The sequence below is a fragment of the Pipistrellus hanaki genome (assembly GCF_964339955.1).
Source record: "Pipistrellus hanaki genome assembly, chromosome: 13".
Taxonomy (NCBI): domain Eukaryota; kingdom Metazoa; phylum Chordata; class Mammalia; order Chiroptera; family Vespertilionidae; genus Pipistrellus; species Pipistrellus hanaki.
The window spans coordinates 22,395,188-22,413,566 of record NC_140515.1 but is presented as its reverse complement, the minus strand read 5'-3'; the positions used below and the strand labels follow the sequence as shown (position 1 = coordinate 22,413,566).

The following is an 18,379-nucleotide window of genomic DNA, read 5'->3' as shown; positions in this document are numbered from 1 at the left end:
TTTCTTAAAAGATAGATTATCAAAGCTCACTCAAGAAAAACTATATAACTTAATTAGCTATATACATCTCTTAAATAAATTACATTCCTAATTTAAATTTTTCCCAGACAAAAAAAAAAACACCCTCTAAACTTCATTGGTAAAATCTCACACACACTAAAGATGGAATACAGTGGTGCCTCGCATAAAGAACGCCTCGCACAGCGAACGCTGCACACAACGAACTTCATTTCATGATTCATACAACGAACTTCGTTTCACACAACGAAGTCGCCCGAGCTTCCACGACCGCTTTGCCCGAGCTTCCACGACTGCTTCGCCCGAGCTTCCACGATCGCTGCCAATGTATTGTATCCTTCCGCGCAGGCACTGCAGGCAGTCGTTAGTCACTGCACTTAAGCACGTATCGCGGCAATCATTCTTCATTACGAATTAAATCACGCACGTATCACGGCAGTCGTCCTTTTAAGATTCGGTAGACTCTACTTAGTCTGTCTTAAAATTAAAAAAATGTGTGTTTTTTTAAAAAAAAATTATGTTTTTAGATGTATCTAAATAAAAATAATAACAAAAAATTTATCTTTTTTTATGTCATCTTAGCATATTTTATGCTACAGAACAAATTATTTTTTTTAACATGTATTGTTATGGGAAAACGCATTTCACATAACGAACTTTTCGCATAACAAACTTGCTCCTGGAACGAATTAAGTTCGTTGTGTGAGGCACCACTGTAATACAAATTTTATAGAAAACAGAATAGTGGAGAACACTCCCCAACTCATTTAATAAATGCATTATCTTGTTATCAAACAAGAGAAAGCTTTCACCAGAAAAGGAAACTTACAGACTGGTTTCCATCATGAACAAAGATGCAAAACTCATTAACAAAGTTTTAGCAAATAATATTCAGCAATATACAAAAAGCATATATTGTAACCCACTAGATTTTATCCCAGGAATGCAAGGTTGGTTCAACATTTGACAATCAATCTTTGTATTTCATCATATTAATAGCCCAAAAAAGAAAAATACATGATCATCTTAATTAATGCACACATCATTTGGCAATATTCAAAATCTATAAAATCTCTGTGTTACTCAAGAAATGAAAGAGAACTTCCTGATCAAGGGCATCTATGAAATACCTATAGCTAACTTTGCACTAAATGGTGAAAAACTGAAAGCTTTTCCCCTGAGATCAGAAACAAGCAAGAATGTTCATTTTCACCACTTTTATTCAACATTGTCTGAAGGTTCTAAATTAGGAATTTAAGTTTAATTAGTTTTAAAAAAGCATACCAATTGGAAAGAATTACAAATGTCCTTATTTGTAGACATGATTATCTACATAGAAATTCCCAAGAAACTCTTTTTAAAAGCTACTGAAATTAATAAGTGAATTTAGCACTGTTATAAGGTAGAAGTTAAACATACAAAAATCAAATGTATTTTTATATGCTCTTAATGAGTAACTAAACACTTAAATGTAAATAAATGTAATAAAGAAGTCTGCATCCATTTTTTATGTTAGACCATTGACAGCTTTCAAACCCCATTCCTCACTCTTGCTCCAAACTGGGCGAGTCAATAAGAAAGTCCTGGCATTCCTCCACTGGCTGTCAGTGGGGAAGTTTAAATTATGCAAATCAAACCTATATTTGGGAATCATCACATTAGTGCTAGTCTTCAACCATAACAAAAACCAGATCTACTTGTCCCTCTCTTCACTCAAGACATCCCAAAACAATAAAATACCTACCTGCCCTGCTCTCCCCAAAAAGCCCCATTCTGAGAGTAATCATAGCCTCAGTACATGTGTGTTGCATCAGTCTCAATATTTAAACATATTTTGGGTGGTGGTGGGATTGATCCCACCCTCTGTGGGGCAACCAAAAAACAAAACAAAACAAAGCAAAACAAAAAAAAAACAATATGAATTTCAAGAGCATCAGGAAATATGAAACGATCCAAGATGGTGGCTTAGGTAAACACACCTAAACTGTTGCTGTACACAACAATTTCAAAACTACAACTAAAAGACAAAACGTCTATCACCCAGAACCACGGGAAAGCTGCTAAGTGGAAGCTCTACAACTAGACTGAAAGAAAGGAGCATTCAGGGCACAAGTGCTAAAAAACTGAGGTACAGGGGCTCGCTCGCAATAGGGGCTGGCTGCGGATCCTGGCGGAGGGCATTGCTTTCTTCAACCAGAAGAGAGACAAGCTCCCCATCTCTCTGAAATCCAGTTTCTGGAAAGAAGCTAGACTGTCTGCCATCGGGTCAGAAAGTAAGGATGACTTTCTTGCAGAGCTGAGTGCAAGAACAATGGTTTGCTGTGCTGGGGCACTAGACACGGGGACGCAGTCAAAGAGGCAGAGTCGGCTGACTGGCAGCCATCGGTGTTTGCCACCCCCTAGCCTAGTGACGCCCTGAGACTCTGCCCCACACAATCTACAAACACACCCAAGCTCCAAGCAGCGGCTTTTGCATATGAATGGCCTTCTCTATTGCAGTTTAATCTAGCAAACTTGCAACCTGGTGCAGACAACTCCAAAGCCTCCAAGCTCCAAGCAGGGAGGAGAGGTCTGTGGTTCTTGCTGTAGCTCCTCCAGGGTGGCCTCAGGCAGTAACTGAACTGCACCCCATTGGAGATCCAGAAGCCGGTGTATCTGATGGTCAGTGTGAGACACCAGGCTTCAACTTCTCACATCCATAAGTGACACATTTGGGAGGCGGACTCAGGGAGCAGCAAAGCCCCACTGAAACAAGTCCTGCCCCATAAGCATGTCTCCAGCACAGCAGTTCTTCCATTATAGACACAGCGGTTCCTCATAGCCAATTGGCCTGGAAGTCAATTCCTTCCAGTGCACCAACAGCAATCAAGGCTTAAATACATCAAGACTTTGCACTTAGCCCACAAAGGGGTGTACCAAGAGCAACCACCTTGGGTGACTGGGGAAACTGAGCTACTGGCCCCTATAGGTTACCTACCACACAAAGCCACTCCATCAACACAAGCAGGCAACCAAAATGCGGAGACACAGAAGCATGTCACGAATGGGAGAGATGGAGGAAAGTAAACTAATGGATGACACAGAGTTCAGAAGCACATTTATAAGGTTACTCAAGAAACTTCTAAAAACTGCTGAGAAACTTGAAGAGACCTTAATGACAATACCAAAAAAATGGAAAAGGACCAGTCAGAAATTAAGCATACACTGTCTGAAATAAAGAATATATAGATATTCAACTGTAGATCAACGTACCCCAAGAGTCAAACCAAAGATTTGGAATATGAGGAAACAAAAAACACCCAAACAGAGAGGCAGAATGAAAGAAGAATCCAAAAGTGTGAGGATAGTGTAAGGAGCCTCTGGGACGGCTTTAAGCATACCAACATCCAGATTTTTGGGGTGCCAGAAGAAGAGAGAGAGCAGGATATTGAAGGCCTTTTGAAAGAAATAATGACAGAAAATTTTCCCTATCTGGTGAAAGAAATAGACTTACAAGACCAGGAAGCAAGGAGAACCCCAAACAAGAGGACTCCAAAGAGGACACCAAGACACATCATAATTAAAATGCCAAGGGCTAAAGACAAAGAGAGAATCTTGAAACCAGCAAGAGAAAAACAGTTAGTTACCTACAAGGGAGCACCCATATGACTGTCAGCTGATTTCTCAACAGAAACTATGCAGGCCAGAAAGGAGTGGCAAGAAATATTCAAAGTGATGAACAGCAAGAACCTACAACCAAGATTACTCTACCTAGCAAAGCTATCATTCAGAATTTAAGGTCAGATAAAGAGTTTCAGAGACAAGCAAAAGCTAAAGGAGTTCAACACCACCAAACCAGGATTACATGAAATGCTGAAGGGTATTCTTTAAGAAGAGGAAGAAGAAGAAAAAGGTAAAGGTAAAAACCATGAACAACAAAAAGACATCAAATACCTACCAACAAGTGAATCTAAAAATCAAGTAAATAAAAAAATCTGAAGAACAAAATGAACTGGTGAATATAATAGAATTAGGGACATAGAAAGGGAGTGGACTGACAATTCTCAGGAGGAAGGGGGTCTGAGGGGTTTGGGAAGAGATTGGACAAAAATCTTACACCTATGGATGAAGACAGTGGCAGGGGGTAAGGGCATTGGGTGGGGTGGGGAATCAGGTGGAGGGGAGCTGGGGCGGGGGGGGGGGGAGAGGAACACCTGTAATAATATGAACAATAAAGATTTATTATATATATATTTTTAAAAAATGAAAAAACATGGTTGATAGAAATGAAAGATGGCCTAAATGGAGAGAGATTCTACGAATAGGAAGACCTAATATTGTTGTGATGTCATTAATCCCCGAAAGGGATTGATAGGTTTGATGCAGTGCCAATCAAAGCTCAGCAGGATGTTTTGGGTTTGTTCTTTGGTTATTTGTAGAAATCGACATGCTGATTTCAAAATGTATACGAAGATACAAAGAATATAGAAAAAGTAGTACAGTCAATCAAAAAAACCCACTTCACATCAACAAGGATGAATCCTAGAAGTATATATTGTACAAAATATAAAAAACAATCTACAACAGAGACAGTAAAGAAACAGACTGTGTTGCTGAAACCAGTTTGGCTCAGTGGTAGAGCATCGGTCTGCAGACTGAAGGGTCCTGGGTTCAATTCCGGTCAAGGGCATGTACCTTGGTTGCGGGCACATCCCCGGTAGGGGGTGTGCAAGAGGCAGCTAGTCGATGTTACTCTCTCATCGAAGTTTCTAGCTCTCTATCCCTCTCCCTTCCTCTCTGTAAAAAATCAATAAAATATATTTTAAAAAAAAAGAAAAGAAAAGAAAGAAACAGACTGTCAAATTACAGTGGGGAGGGTAGGGATATATGGGGGAGATAAGAGATCAACCGAAGGACTTGTATACATGCATATAAGCATAACCAATGGATGAAAAACTATGGGGAGGGAGGGCATGTATGGGAGTGGGGGGTGGGGGGGATTGGTAAGGTATGTACACATATAATACCCTAATAAAAAAATGAGGAAAAAAAATCTACAGATGGTATCACCTGAATGAGACCTTTGTATAAAGTTTTAAAGCATGCAATTAATATATGGATCAAACATCAGAACCCCAAAGTATATGAAGCAAATATTCACAGATTTAAAGGAATAAATGCAATTCTATTGCAACAAATGGAGACTTCTGTACTCAAATTCAATAATGGATAGATTAACCAGATTGAACATCAATAAGGAAATAGAGGACTTGAATAACACTACATACCAACTGTATCTTACATATAAAACTCCACCCAACAGCAATAAAATAGACATTTTTTTTCTCAAGTGTACATGGAACATTCTCTGGGACATACTATATATTAGGCCACAAAACAAATATTAATGAATTCTTAAAAGATTGAAATCACAGAAAATATGATTTCTAATCATATGGAATGAAATCAATATCAGAAGGAAAACTGAAAATGTCACAAATATGGGGAAGTTAAACAATCAATGTGTCAAAAATAAAATCACAAAGAAAATCAGAAAATACCTTAAGACAAATGAAAACAAAAACACAACATACCAAAACTTATGAGATGAAGCAAAAGCAGGGCTAAGAGGGAAACATAGTTGTAAATTCATACACTGAAAAAGAAGAAGTTTTTTCAAATAACACCCCAACTTTACATCTTAAGTAGAAAAAGAAGAGCAAATTAAAACCAAAGCTAGCAGAAGAAAGGGAATAGAGCAGAGATAAATGAAATTAAGAACAGAAAAGTAATAGAGAAAATCAAGCCAAAACTTGGTTCTTAAAAAAGCTGACAAATATTTAGGTAGATAGAGAGTAAAATCAGAAATGAAAGTAGAAACATCATTCTTTATTTTACAGAAATAAATTAGTAAAATCACAAATGAAATTAGAAACATCACTATTGATCTTACAGAAATAAAAAGGATCATAAGAGTACTATAAACAATTTGTACCAACAAATTGCATAACCTAGAGGGAATGGACAAATTCCCAGAAATACACCATCTACCAAAACTGAATCATGAAAAAATATAAAGTACAAATAAACCTATAACTACTAAGGAAGATAGAATCAGTAATCAAAAACCCCCCAACAAAGAAACAGCCTGGCCACAATGGCTTCACTCATGAATTCTCCAAACATATAAAGAAAAATTAACATCAGTCCTTCTCACTGTCTTCCCAAAAATTGAAGAGGAAAAATTTCCTAACTTATTACATGAGACCAGTATTACCTAGATACCAAAGTCATACTAAAGACACTAACAAGAAAACTGCAGACCAATATCTCTTGTCAATCTTGATGCAAATCTTGTGAATCTTGATCCAGCAAAGTTACAGAATCCAAAATCAACACACAAAAATCAGCTACATTTCTATACACTAAAAATGAACAATCTAAGAAAGAAATTAAGGAGGGGATTCCATTTATAATAGCATCAGAAAAAATAAAATACTTAGAAATAAGCTTAACCAATGAATTAAAAGACTTACACTGAAAACTACAAAACACTGCTGACAGAAATTAAAGAAGACAAAGAAATGGAAAAACATCCTATGTTCATGGATTGAAAGACGTAATATTGTTAAAATGCCATTATTACACAAAGCAATACACAGATTCAATGTAGCAATCCCAACAGTGTTTTTGTTTATTTATTTGTTTTACAGAAATAAGAGAAACCCATCCTGAAATTCATATGGAATCTGAAGGGACTGTAAGTAGCCAAAACAATCTTGGGGGAAAACAATAACACCAAAGTTGAAGGATTCAATTTCATGATTTCAAAACTTACTACACAGGAATAGTAATCAAAACAGTATGATGGTAGTGTAAGGACAGACATGCAGACCAATGGAATAGAGGGCCCAGAAATAAACCCTCGCATAGATGGTTAATAAGTTGTTTTTTAATTTTTTTATTGACTTGAGAGAGATAGAGAGATAGGGAGGGAGAGGAGAAAGGAAGAGGGAAGGAGGAAGGAAGCAGGGGTCTTCAAACTACGGCCCGTGGGCCACATGCGGCCCGCAGAGGAGTCTGATCCGGCCCGCCAGGTTTTTTGGGCAGTGAGCGCAGCCGAGGTGTTACAGTAGGAATTAGTAGTTCATATAGTCCGGCCCTCCAGCTCTCTGAGGGACCGTGATCTGGCCCCCACTTTAAAAAGTTTGAGGACCCCTGGAATAGAGGGAGGGGAGTAAGGGAGGGAGGGAGGGAGAAACATATTTGTTGTTCCACTTGTTTATGCACTCATTGGTTGCTTCTTTCATGTGCCCTGACTAGAGATCAAACCCACAACCTTGGTTTATCAGGAAATGTTTTAACCAACTGAGCTACCTGGCCAGAGCAATGATTAATAGATTTTTTTATGAGGATGCCAAGACTATTCAATGGAGAAAATACAATCTTTTAAGCAAATGGTGCTGGGAAAATTGATATCCATATGCAAAAGCATAAATGTGGACTCTCATCTTATGCCATGCACAAAAATTAAAATAGATAAAATATCTAAATGTGCTAAAACTGGTTTGGCTCAGTGGATAGAGCATCGACCTGCGGACTGAAAGGTCCCATGTTTGATTCCGGTCAAGGGCATGTACCTTGGTTGCGGGCACATCCCCAAAAGGGGTATGCAAGAGGCAGCTGATCGATGTTTCTAACTATCTATCCCTCTCTCTTCCTCTCTGTAAAAAAATCAATAAAATATATTTTAAAATATATCTAAATGTAAGAACTATAATTATAAAACCCTTACATGGAAGCATAGAGCAAAATCTTTATTTTTTTATTGATTTCAGAGAGGAAGGAAGAGGGAGAAAGAGTTAGAAACATCAATGATGAAAGGAATCATTGCTCAGCTGCCTCCTGAATGCCCCACCCTGGGGATCAAGCCTGCAACCGGGCATATGCCCTAACCAGGAATCAAACTATGACCTTCTGGTTCATAGGTCAACACTCAGCCATGCCGGCCCAGTCATAGGGTAAAACCTTTATGACACTGAATTTGGTGATGATTTATCGGATAAATGCCAAAAATCACAGGCAACAAAAGAAAAAAAAGATAAATTGGACCTCATTAAAATTAAAAAATTTTGTGCATCAAAGACCCTCACCCAGAGAGTGAAATGAGAACCCAAGGAATGGAAGAAAATATTTACAAATTATATATCTGATAAGGGATTAATATCTAGAATACAGAGAGTGAAATGAGAACCCAAGGAATGGAAGAAAATATTTACAAATTATATATCTGATAAGGGATTAATATCTAGAATACAGAAACAACTCCTACCACTCAACAACAACAAAAAGCAAACAACACAAAAATGGGCCAATAACTGGAATAGACATTTCTCCAAAGATTTACAAATGACCAATAACCATATATATGTATGCTGCACATTACTAATACAAGTTAAAACCACAAGGAGATATGGCATCACACCCATTAGGATGCCTATAATTAAAAAAAAATGTAAAATAACAAGTGTTGACAGGAAGTAGAGAAAATGATACCCTTGTTCACTGTTGATAGGAATATAAAATGGCACAGCCACTGAGGAAAACAATATGTTGGTTCCTCCAAAGTTAAACCTAGAATTACCATAGGATACAGCAATTCCACTCCTAGGTATACACCCAAAAGAACTGAAAGCAGGGATCCAAACAAATACTTAATACACTCATCTATTTAGCAACACTATTCAAAATAGCTAAAAGGTGGAAATAATGCAAATGTCCATCAGCAGGTGACACGGAATATAATTCAGCCTGAAAAAGTAACTACATTTTGCCTCCCCCTGCCTTTCAGAAGCCAGGCCTTGGGCTGGGGGGATGAGGATTCCCTCAGGCTCCGGAGGCACTGGGCCCACAGTGTTGGGAGGTAGCAGGATCTACACATACTCCCTGTGCACAGTGGGTATAAGGGGGATGGGTGAGGCTGCTACCCAAAGGAACCTACCTCCTTGTGGGCGGGGACTCCTTTGCCTCTAGTGCAGTGCTCCCTCAGCTCCCATACCGGGTGGGTGGGCAGACTGACCAATGGGGGTGGGAAAGCGGAGGTGGCAGGAGTCACAGAGAAACAGCCTTTTCCTGGACTGGGAAGAAGCCCCCTGGCATTGGCTGTGTGGAAAATGAAAGATGGGATGGGGTAGGACGTATGGGACCAGAGAAAGACAGGAAAACATGTGTGTTCATTAGAGTGAGTGAGTAGAGTGTGTGTGCGTGTGTGTGTGTGTGTGTGTGTGTGTGTGTGTGTAAGAGAGAGAGGGAGAGAGAAAAAGAGAGAGAGAGAGATGGGGGATTCCTACCATAAATGGAGGCTGAAGTAAGTGAGGTGGCATCCAAGGCTCCCTTTGACTCTAGGTGCCTGTGCCCTTGACCAACCTGGGTGCTGTCTCTCCACTTCTGTTGCTTCGTGCAAGAGGGAGAGGAAACTACCACCTGCCCTGCCTCCCAGTCAAGGGGAGAAGACCTTCAAGGCCACACTCATCTGCCCAGGGCACAGGGCAGCTCCCCTGAGCCACACCTTCTACCGCCCAGTCAGCTTGGAGCTGGGTACACAGTCCCTGTGTCGCTTCTGCCAGGGAAGGAAGGCTCGGTCAACTGAAGGCCACTGTCCTCAAGGCCAGTGGTGAACACAGCAGATGAGTCGAGTGCAGAGATGACATAAACGGAGGGGTAATAAACGTAGGGGCCACCACGCCCTACTGACTATGGCTAATGGATTTCATTACCACTGCACTCTGTGGCAACTAACAATTCTCACATCAGTAGGTGAAGACTTGGTATTGAAAAATTCGCCACATTTCATGGTCAGAATTTCATGCATGACAAGACAGAGTTCCGAGTAATTCTGAGCTTGTGACCAATCACACGAGTCCGATAATTTTGGTGGCCTCAAATGCAAAAAAACTGCAACCAGAATAAAACGCTTACCCACCATCTCAGGAACACCTGCACTTGGGACACAGCCTGCTGCAGTCACACAGTTGGGGAGCTGACAAAACTTTCTGAAACTACTCTTTAGACAGTGTTCTTCCAACTTCTTGGCACGCACGTGTGTGTGTGCCCACACATGTACCTGTGCGTGCATGGTTCATTGTTAGCTTTGGGCCAGTGCAGTGGACTGGGGTGGGGTTAGTTCCTTTGAGTCACTGAAGTCCTGGCTTTTGTGGGTCATTCTAGAAGAGAGGACAGAACCCTGGAGAGGGATGGAGCAGTCTCAGCCAGACCTGCTTCAGTCTCTGCGCTCAGCGGAGGGGAAGCCCACAACGGTGATTCTGCTTTGGGCACAGCTGGGAAGCAGGTGAAACCTTCCCGAAGACAATGGATGCATCAGGATTTTAAAGAGGCAGCACTCTGTCTCAGCAATCCCACTTTTAGGAATTTAACCAAAAAAGAGCTCTGACAAAGCAAGCACAGGGCTCTGTCTTGAGATGTTTATGCTGGCAGACAATGGTGAAAAGCTGACTGTCTGCCAGCAAGTATGGCGCAGTAAAAAGTGGGACCATCCGCAGAAAGGACCCTGTGAGCAGACCCTAACACAAAGCTCGCTTCTCGGGAGCATCAGGTCCTCAGTGCCCTGAGGCTGGCGCTGTCCCTGGAGGTACCTGGCCTTCCACCTGTCCCTATGCCTATGGGCCAGGCACAGTATGGAACCCAGAGACCACCAGAAGCCTGGTGGCCTCGTGGCCAAGAGTTACCAAGATTTCCGTCTGCAGGACCTGTACACAGAGCTGCAACTGTATCTGCTCACTTACAGTCAGCAGTGGGAGGCGCGCACAGCTCCCAGGGCCAGGCACACGACAGGCTCTCAGTAAATGCTTGTTATGTGACTGGCATATAACAATGCATTGCTCACTTCAGGAGAGGCGGCAAGCATGGAAACCAAGGCACACAGAGGCAGTGACTTCTCTTAAAAGGGGTGGGGCCAGATCTGTTGAATCTGCCCCCTTTTTGTCCACCCCGGGCACTCCTGCCTCGATCAGGCTCCGCCATCCCAGGCATCCCCTCGGGCTGGAGCCCTTCTGGTGGCATCTTAGCAATGTCCCTGCCATCACAAACCCTTCCCCTGTCATCTCACAATCTGTCATCTCACAATCTGCTCTCCACGGGTGTTCTCAGGCCAAGGGGCTTCCAGAACCCACGGAAGATCAGCTTGGGCCTCACCAAAGTAACATCACACACAGGAGAAGTTAACAAAACAAACAACTTCTCCAAGTCGAGACAGGCCCGATTGGGAGAAGTCCTATACAATATCCTTGCCAAAAAATTCAAACCCGAATCTGCTCACACCTCTACATCCACCCCCCAAATCAGAGGACAAAGGTCAGAGGAACGTGTGAAAGAAAGCCCAGGGACCCCATCCGCAGGACCCAGGCTACGGGAAACGCCGCTCATTTCCTGAACAATAAATTTAAGTGAAAAGTAAACCAGCCGAAACTGGTTTGGCTCAGTGGATAGAGAGTCGGCCTGCGGACTGCAAGGTCCTGGGTTCGATTCTGGTCAAGGGCATGTACCTTGGTTGCAGGCACATCCCCAGTAGGGGGTGTGCAAGAGGCAGCTGATAGATGATTCTCTCTCATTGATGTTTCTAACTCTCTGTCCCTCTCTCTTCCTCTCTGTAAGAAATCAATAAAGTATATTTTTAAAAAAAAACAAAAACAAAAAAACAAATAAAAGTAAACCAGACAGACAGAGATGGAGGGTAATCTATAGATTATGAAAGAATGTGTGTGAGCATCTTATTTAGGTCCTGGGAATGTGAGGATGTTAAGAAATCACTGCTTGTGTGTCAGACGTGACAAGTGTTGTCTTAGCACAACTCTTTCAGAAACACAAACTGAAAATTTGACACACACACAAAAAAAGGATATTTGGAATTTGGCTTAAAATAACCCCAAGGATCCGGGAAGGCGATAAAACAGGGTGGCCCGTGAGATGATGAGAAATCAGAGTGCGATAATCTCTTCTGGTTAGTTTTGTACGTGTTTCAAGTTTTCCATCACAGACAGGGTGTTTTGTCTGATTTAAATCTCAAACATCCGTACCAGAGGAGGGAGGAACAGGAACCAGGGCGGGAGGGCCTCCCAGGTGAGAGCCACGTCCGGGTTGAGGATTTACTTCAAACCATTCTACAGAAGTCCGGGGGTTCTGCAAAAGCTTGCCACCAGCTTCCTCTTTCAAGGGCCCTTCCCAACAGTTTGCAAAATCTCAATTGAAAAGCACCCACCTTCCACCCAGAGGTGACAGGATCCGGGCTCTGTGGCCGGTGCAGCCTGCGCGCTGTCGTCGATCGTCTGTGAAAGATAAGTACAGAATCGAAAGTCAGAGTTCAGAAGCTTCTGCAGGAACTTGACACACAGTGGCTTTGTGTCTGTTGAATCTTATAAGACAGTGGGCTTAAAAAAAAAAAGACAATGGGTTTAAATTTTGTGTATCTACGTTTTTATTATAACAACTTTTACTGCATTTTTTAACCGGCCTGTAAGAGATTAAAATTCAAAGACCTAACAAATGACTGGTCCTTCAGCACAGAGAGTCTGGGAAGCACTGCTGTGGACTGCACATGAACCCCTAGAAACCAAACCCACCTGCTCAGGTGTCCTGCTGAAGATCCCGGGTTCAGTCCTCCCTCTCCACGGCTGGGACTGCAGTCTGCCTGCGAACCCGGCACTGACTAGACGCTGCAAAGCCCACCGGTTTTCCTCGGGAGCAGCCTAGTGGGCAACGCCCACACTTCCCTCCATAAACCGCTGGCACAGCCCTGGCCCGTGTGCTCAGTGGATAGAGCATTGGCCTGTACAAGGCAGGTTCAACTCCTGGTCAAGGGCACATACGGGGACTGTGACAAGTTCAATTCCCAGTCGGGGCGCATGAGGGAGGCAACCAATCGATGTCTCTCTCTCACATCAGTGTTTCTCTCTCTCTCTTTCCCCCTTCCTCCCTCCTTTCCCCACTCTCTAAAAATCAATGGAAAAAATATCCTTGGGTGAGGATTAACAAAATAACAATAATAATAATAATAATAATAATAATAATAATAATAAGTTACTGGTGCAGGGAGGAGAAGCGAGTTAGCCAGCCCTCTTCCTCACACTTTGGCTGGCTTTCACGGCAGCAGGATCTCAGCCTGCAAGGTGAGCTGCTTAAAACCCCCACTACTTCCTTGTGCCAACTACAAATTATTCTCTCACTGAACTAAAGTGCAGAAATCAATCAGGCACCAGGGCTCGTGTAAGACGCCAACCAGCACCCTGGTTTCAAGAGTGCGCTCATGATAACAGGATCGCTGCTCTGACTAGGACATGAAAAAAAATCACAGATGGGAACTTACAAGCAGACTGATATGCAGCCATCGCCTGCATGTGTTCTATATATCAGGTCTCCTTGTCCAAGTTTCACTGCTTTAAAAAATGTGAAAGGGACTGGTGGCCAAGATCCTTCGGGTTGCTGTCCTAACCATGCCACCGTTCACAGTTTAGCAACTCTGGGCCTCAGTTTCCTCGTCTATCAAATGGGAACAGAGCCACCCATTTCACAGCTCCGTTAGAATTAAAAGTGCACACCAAAAATACGTGCTACTCTACTTCTTCCTTCATAAAATGTGGGCAGTGATGCTGCAACTATGACCAATAAATAACACTATGAATAACAGATGAAGTATTGCTAAGCAAAAAACAGATCACCAACTCTGCTACATGTGCCCGACAGGGTGCTCCCTGTCCCACCCCCTGAAGTGGCCAGAGATCCCCCTTCAGCCCTGTGAGGCCAATTAGAGGACAATAGCAGCTGCCCACTCTGTGCTTTGGCCTTGATTTGAGACCTCCATGGGACAACACATATGAGGATCAATGCAGGTAACATGGGCTGTGACTTCACAGGGTTTCAGCAGGCGCAGTGATATTAAGGTGGAGTTAGGCCTGTGGCCTGTCCCTGTGTGTGCTCCTGGGCCAGCCCCCCCTTTCGGGAGCAGAGAAAATGTTTGCAGGGCAAGCCCTCTGTGTGGCTTCTTGACTGCTGACTCCGTGAAGCTCAACCAGCTGGAGCAGAACATGGGTGATGGGGGGGCGGGGGGGAGTACTGGGGGCAGAGTGCTCCCAACGGCCCCCTCTCCCAGCTTGGGCAGGCACCAGGGCCCTGGAAGGCAGCCAGTATTCGCCAGAAACGGCTTGCTCTTCACAAGACAATGAGTCCACTGTTAACTGGCGGGGCCTTGATTAATATTTGCAAGAGGAACCAAGTGGAAAATTCCACCTGTGTGGGCGGAGGCAGGGCCTGGAACATGTCAACAACCCTAATGGCCCTGTTCTCCCAGGATGGCTCCAGCGGAGATACAAAGGTCTGATAACAGTGACAGAACCTGAGAGTGTCCTTGCACCGGGTCCAAAGGAATTTCCCTATTTGGGCCATAGAGCCATTAACTCGTTCTTTAACTGTCCTGCCTCCCCTGCCCGTAAATTTACACAGCACCTTTAAACCTTTCAACTTTCCTCCCATCTCTTCAGAGTCACCCAACAGCCTGGCCAGTCCAGCAGGGCTGGTGTCAACCCATTGATGGATGAGACTAACTGAGGCTCCAAGACACCAAGAGCCTGGCTGAAGGCTGCAGCGGGGGAGTGAGTAGCTCAGCCAGGGGATGAGGGACCCTGTAATCTCGACTCCTAGCTGTGACCCAGAGCCTGCCCCAGAGGGCCTGGGGTCAGGGGCCACGGGGACTGGAGAGAGTAGTCTTCCAGCTCCAGCAGAGGCCCTGACCTTCGCCCACCCAAGGAGGAAGAGGAACAAGCCCAAACCAGCTCTCCCAGCTGGGTAGGCTTGGGTGCTGGCCTTGCAGGAAGGTAGGCATTCACTCATTCATTCATTGATTCATTCAAGCATTTAAGGAGTGCGCTCGATACCCGGCATGAAGGCACACTGCACGGTGGCTCTTTCAGACACCAGACCTGGCAGAATTCATGACCGAAGGGGTAAGGCCACAGTATTTCCAAAGGCCACATCCCTCAGAGTTGAGTCACCTCATTTAGCCACTGCCAAGACACTCTCATCTGCTGATTTTACAGAACAGGAAAATGAGGCTCTGAGGAGGGGAGAGCCGCGCCTAAGGTCACAGAGAGAGAGAGAGAGAGAGAGAGAGAGAGAGAGAGAGAGAGAGAGAGAGAGAGAGAGAGGGGCTGACACCTCCTGACCCGCAGTGGCCCTGCCTCCATGTATAAAGCCACCACAATCCTGGGCTTAGGCACCCAAGCACGCGGGGTCCCCCCACCGGCCTCCTCGGAGGCTGCACCTGCATCGACAAGGGCCTCTCACGGAGGAACACCTTCTGCAATGGCCTTCGGAGCAGCGTGGCACCCCCCGAGAGGACAGGCGGGCACACCTTGTTTGCCCACAGAAAACACCAGGTGTGGCTGCAGGGCTCACCTCTGGGCCCCGCACTCTGCCATCCTGTCTGCAGAGCCTGGGCAGCACTGCCATCCTACAGGGGGCCAGGCCCTCAGCAGTCTCATTCCTCTGTGCCTGCCCCCACGCCTGGACCCAGGGCAGTGGATGGGGGAACTCAGTCTGTGTCCCACACCAATGCTCAGCATCCCTTCCTCCCCTCATACCCACATGCTCAGCGACCCCTACACCACCTCACCTCTCCCTTCCCCTCTCCATTGCCCAGCAGTGTCTTCTCCTAAAGAACCTCAGCCTCTCCCATTGCTAAAAAAGCCAACCCCCATACTCGCATATCTGAACCCATTTACTCCCATGGCCCTTTCACCTCCTCTAGCCAAAACCACACCTAACTGCCAATGACCTAAGCCGGGGGGGGGGGGGGGGGGGGCCTCAGATCAGATGCAGCCACAGAAGGCAGGGCCACTGTGGGTCAGGAGGTCTCACCTCGCCTCTGCATGACCTCTGCCCCAACTGTCCTCACGAGCTGCCTCCTCACTCCTGATACAGCCCCTCCTGGCCCTGACCTCCACTAAGCTCTCCTCCCCCAGGGCTCTGTCCTCCTCCCCTCTCTAGTATCTCCTGAGAATGTTTGCCTCACAGATCCTGTCTCCAGGCTTGACCCCTGCACCGCTGGTTGTCCCCAAACCCTTCCCACTCAACAGCCCCACGTTCCCACAGAAAGGCCCGCTTTGGCGCAGCTGAAAGCCCAGCACAGCTCCAGCCTGGCCCACCACAGGGCCTGGGCTGCGTCAAGTGTTCGGTTAGCAGCTCCCTCCTTGCTGGTCTCGGAGGGGCTGGCCTCCCGCTGACCCGCACGGCCACCGAGGCAGCCTTCCTAAAACTGAATGCTGACCACCACCCAAATAAACCTCTGCCGGGACTCCTGGCCACCACGGGACAAAGTTCATGATCTCAGCACTTTCACAGCAGGGCAGGCACATGCCCTGGAACATACTCTCACCACACTCATCCTCAGTCCAAGAGGGCCCGGCAGCCTGCACCCGTGTGGTGTTCACCTTTGCACCCCGGCACTGGCATCCTGCAGGTGTTTGCTAAGAAGACAGCTATTAGAGCTGGAAACGAGATCAGGAACCACAGGGCTTAAAACAGCTCAGAGGAGTTGAGCAAGGTGTCCAGGGTCACCCAGCCCCAGGCAAGGGTGAGGCAACCACCTCACCTGAACCACTCACTCTCCTTGGTCAGGAACCGGAAATGTCACCTAGAACCCCACAGGTACGCATGCCAGAACCCCTAGGTGGTCTTGAGGCTGGGCCCACTCTATGCAGGCCCCTGGCAGGAGGCCAGGCCTGGCACACAGTAGGACTGCAGCAAAAACAGCTGCTTGACTAAGTCAAGCTCCACCAATTCCATCCATGGGACCCACATCCCTCTCTAGGTCTTAGTCTTCTCATCTGTAGAATGGAGATAACTTGGGTTACAAGTTTATGTAACTTGATTGGTCACCCCAACTTGTCCTTTGCAAACAGAGGGCTGAAGCGGCTAAGTTCCAAGCTCTGTGATCGACTGTTAGCCCAGCTGACTTTTATTAACCTTCCCCTAAACCAGTGTTTCCCAGACTTCTCTCATGATGAGAATCACCTGGTGGAGTTGTTAAACTACAGATTCCTGAACCCCAAGTAAGTAGTGCTAAACTAGAATTTTTGGGAACATATAGGTAAAATTGTATACTTAACTAGTGCTAAGTTAGGAATCTGTATTTTAACAACTCCACCAGATGATTCTCATCATGAGAGAAGTTTGGGAAACACTGCTGGAACCACTATGTCTCAAAAAAGCAGTCCCCCACCGCCTGTGTCAGATTTACCGGGGAGGGCTTGTTAAACGCAGACCTCAGACCCTGCCCCATCTGAGGGTCTGGTAAGAATCGCCGAGAAAGGGCCAGGATTTGCATTTAAGGCAATGCTGAGAATCGTGGGCACAGTGAAACTGGAGAACCAAAGTTGCAAACTAGATCAATCCTCTAGAAATGTCACCTGGAACCCGCATATATGCATGTCAGAGTCCCCGCCTGACCTTGAGGCCGGGCCCACTCCATACAGACCCAAAGCAGAACCCCGCAGGTGGGCCATATACCTGGCACACAGTAGGACCACAGCAAAAACAGCCTTGGGAGATCCAAGTATTAGTGCCAGCCTTCATTTTGGGGAAATCTACATTTACCAGAAAAACCTGGGGGGAGGGGGGGAGGGGAGGAGTATTTGTTACCCTAAACCTAAATAACATAGAACTTAGTTCCTGCAACACGAACTAGCTCCAGGAAGAATTCAATAAGGCGTGCCCCACCCCTTTTGCTCCGGGGTGGGGGTGGGGGGGATGCTGGATTTTGCATAAAGTGGTGTCCCAGTCTCAGTGTCCAGCCGGGGTCTCCCTGCCTCACCAAACCTCCGGCCTGAGAGCGCGGCCGGGGCCATGCGGGGCGGAGGAGGCCGGAGCGCGGACCGCGCCGTTGTGGGCTGGGTCGGCGGGGGTTGGGGCCCGATCCCTGCCGCTACTCACCCCGGGCGGCTGGGCGCAGCGCCTGGACGGGACAGTGGGCTGTGCGGAGCGGGAGGGGGCAGAGGCTGAGCTGGAGGAGCGGCGGCCCGGGCCCCGCTGCACTTTAACTGCCGGCGCCGCGCCCCGCGCGCTCTCCGCGGCCGGGAGGGGAACGGCGGGCGGCGGGCTCGGGGCGGGGACCAGCGCCGGGCGGGCTGCCGGCTCGGGCGGGCCGGGCGCGCGCAGCCCGAGGCGGGAATGCCGCCTGCACCTGGCTCCCTGCACACACGTGTGCGCGTGCTCCGGCCGCGAGGGGTCTGGAGCCGCTGGGACCGGCCCATCCCTCTGGATCGCGCAGGCGAGGGCTCTCCCCAGGTCCCCACCCGGGGAGGGGGCGGCGGGGCCG

General features: G+C 46.2%; 1 protein-coding gene across 3 annotated transcripts in view; it reads right to left on the bottom strand.

Annotated features, from left to right (window-relative positions):
- Window positions 1-18,365, bottom strand: part of CHDH (choline dehydrogenase) — a 37,225-nt gene extending 18,860 nt beyond the window's left edge. For 2 of the 3 annotated variants that reach the window (XR_014796686.1, XM_084902953.1), the window contains exons 1-2: window positions 17,995-18,365; window positions 12,272-12,338 (exon numbers count right to left, since the gene is read on the bottom strand). The gene's annotated coding sequence lies outside the window, so the exon portion shown is untranslated. The other variant, XM_084902954.1, reaches the window with a different exon arrangement.
- Window positions 18,366-18,379: the final 14 nt, after the last annotated feature.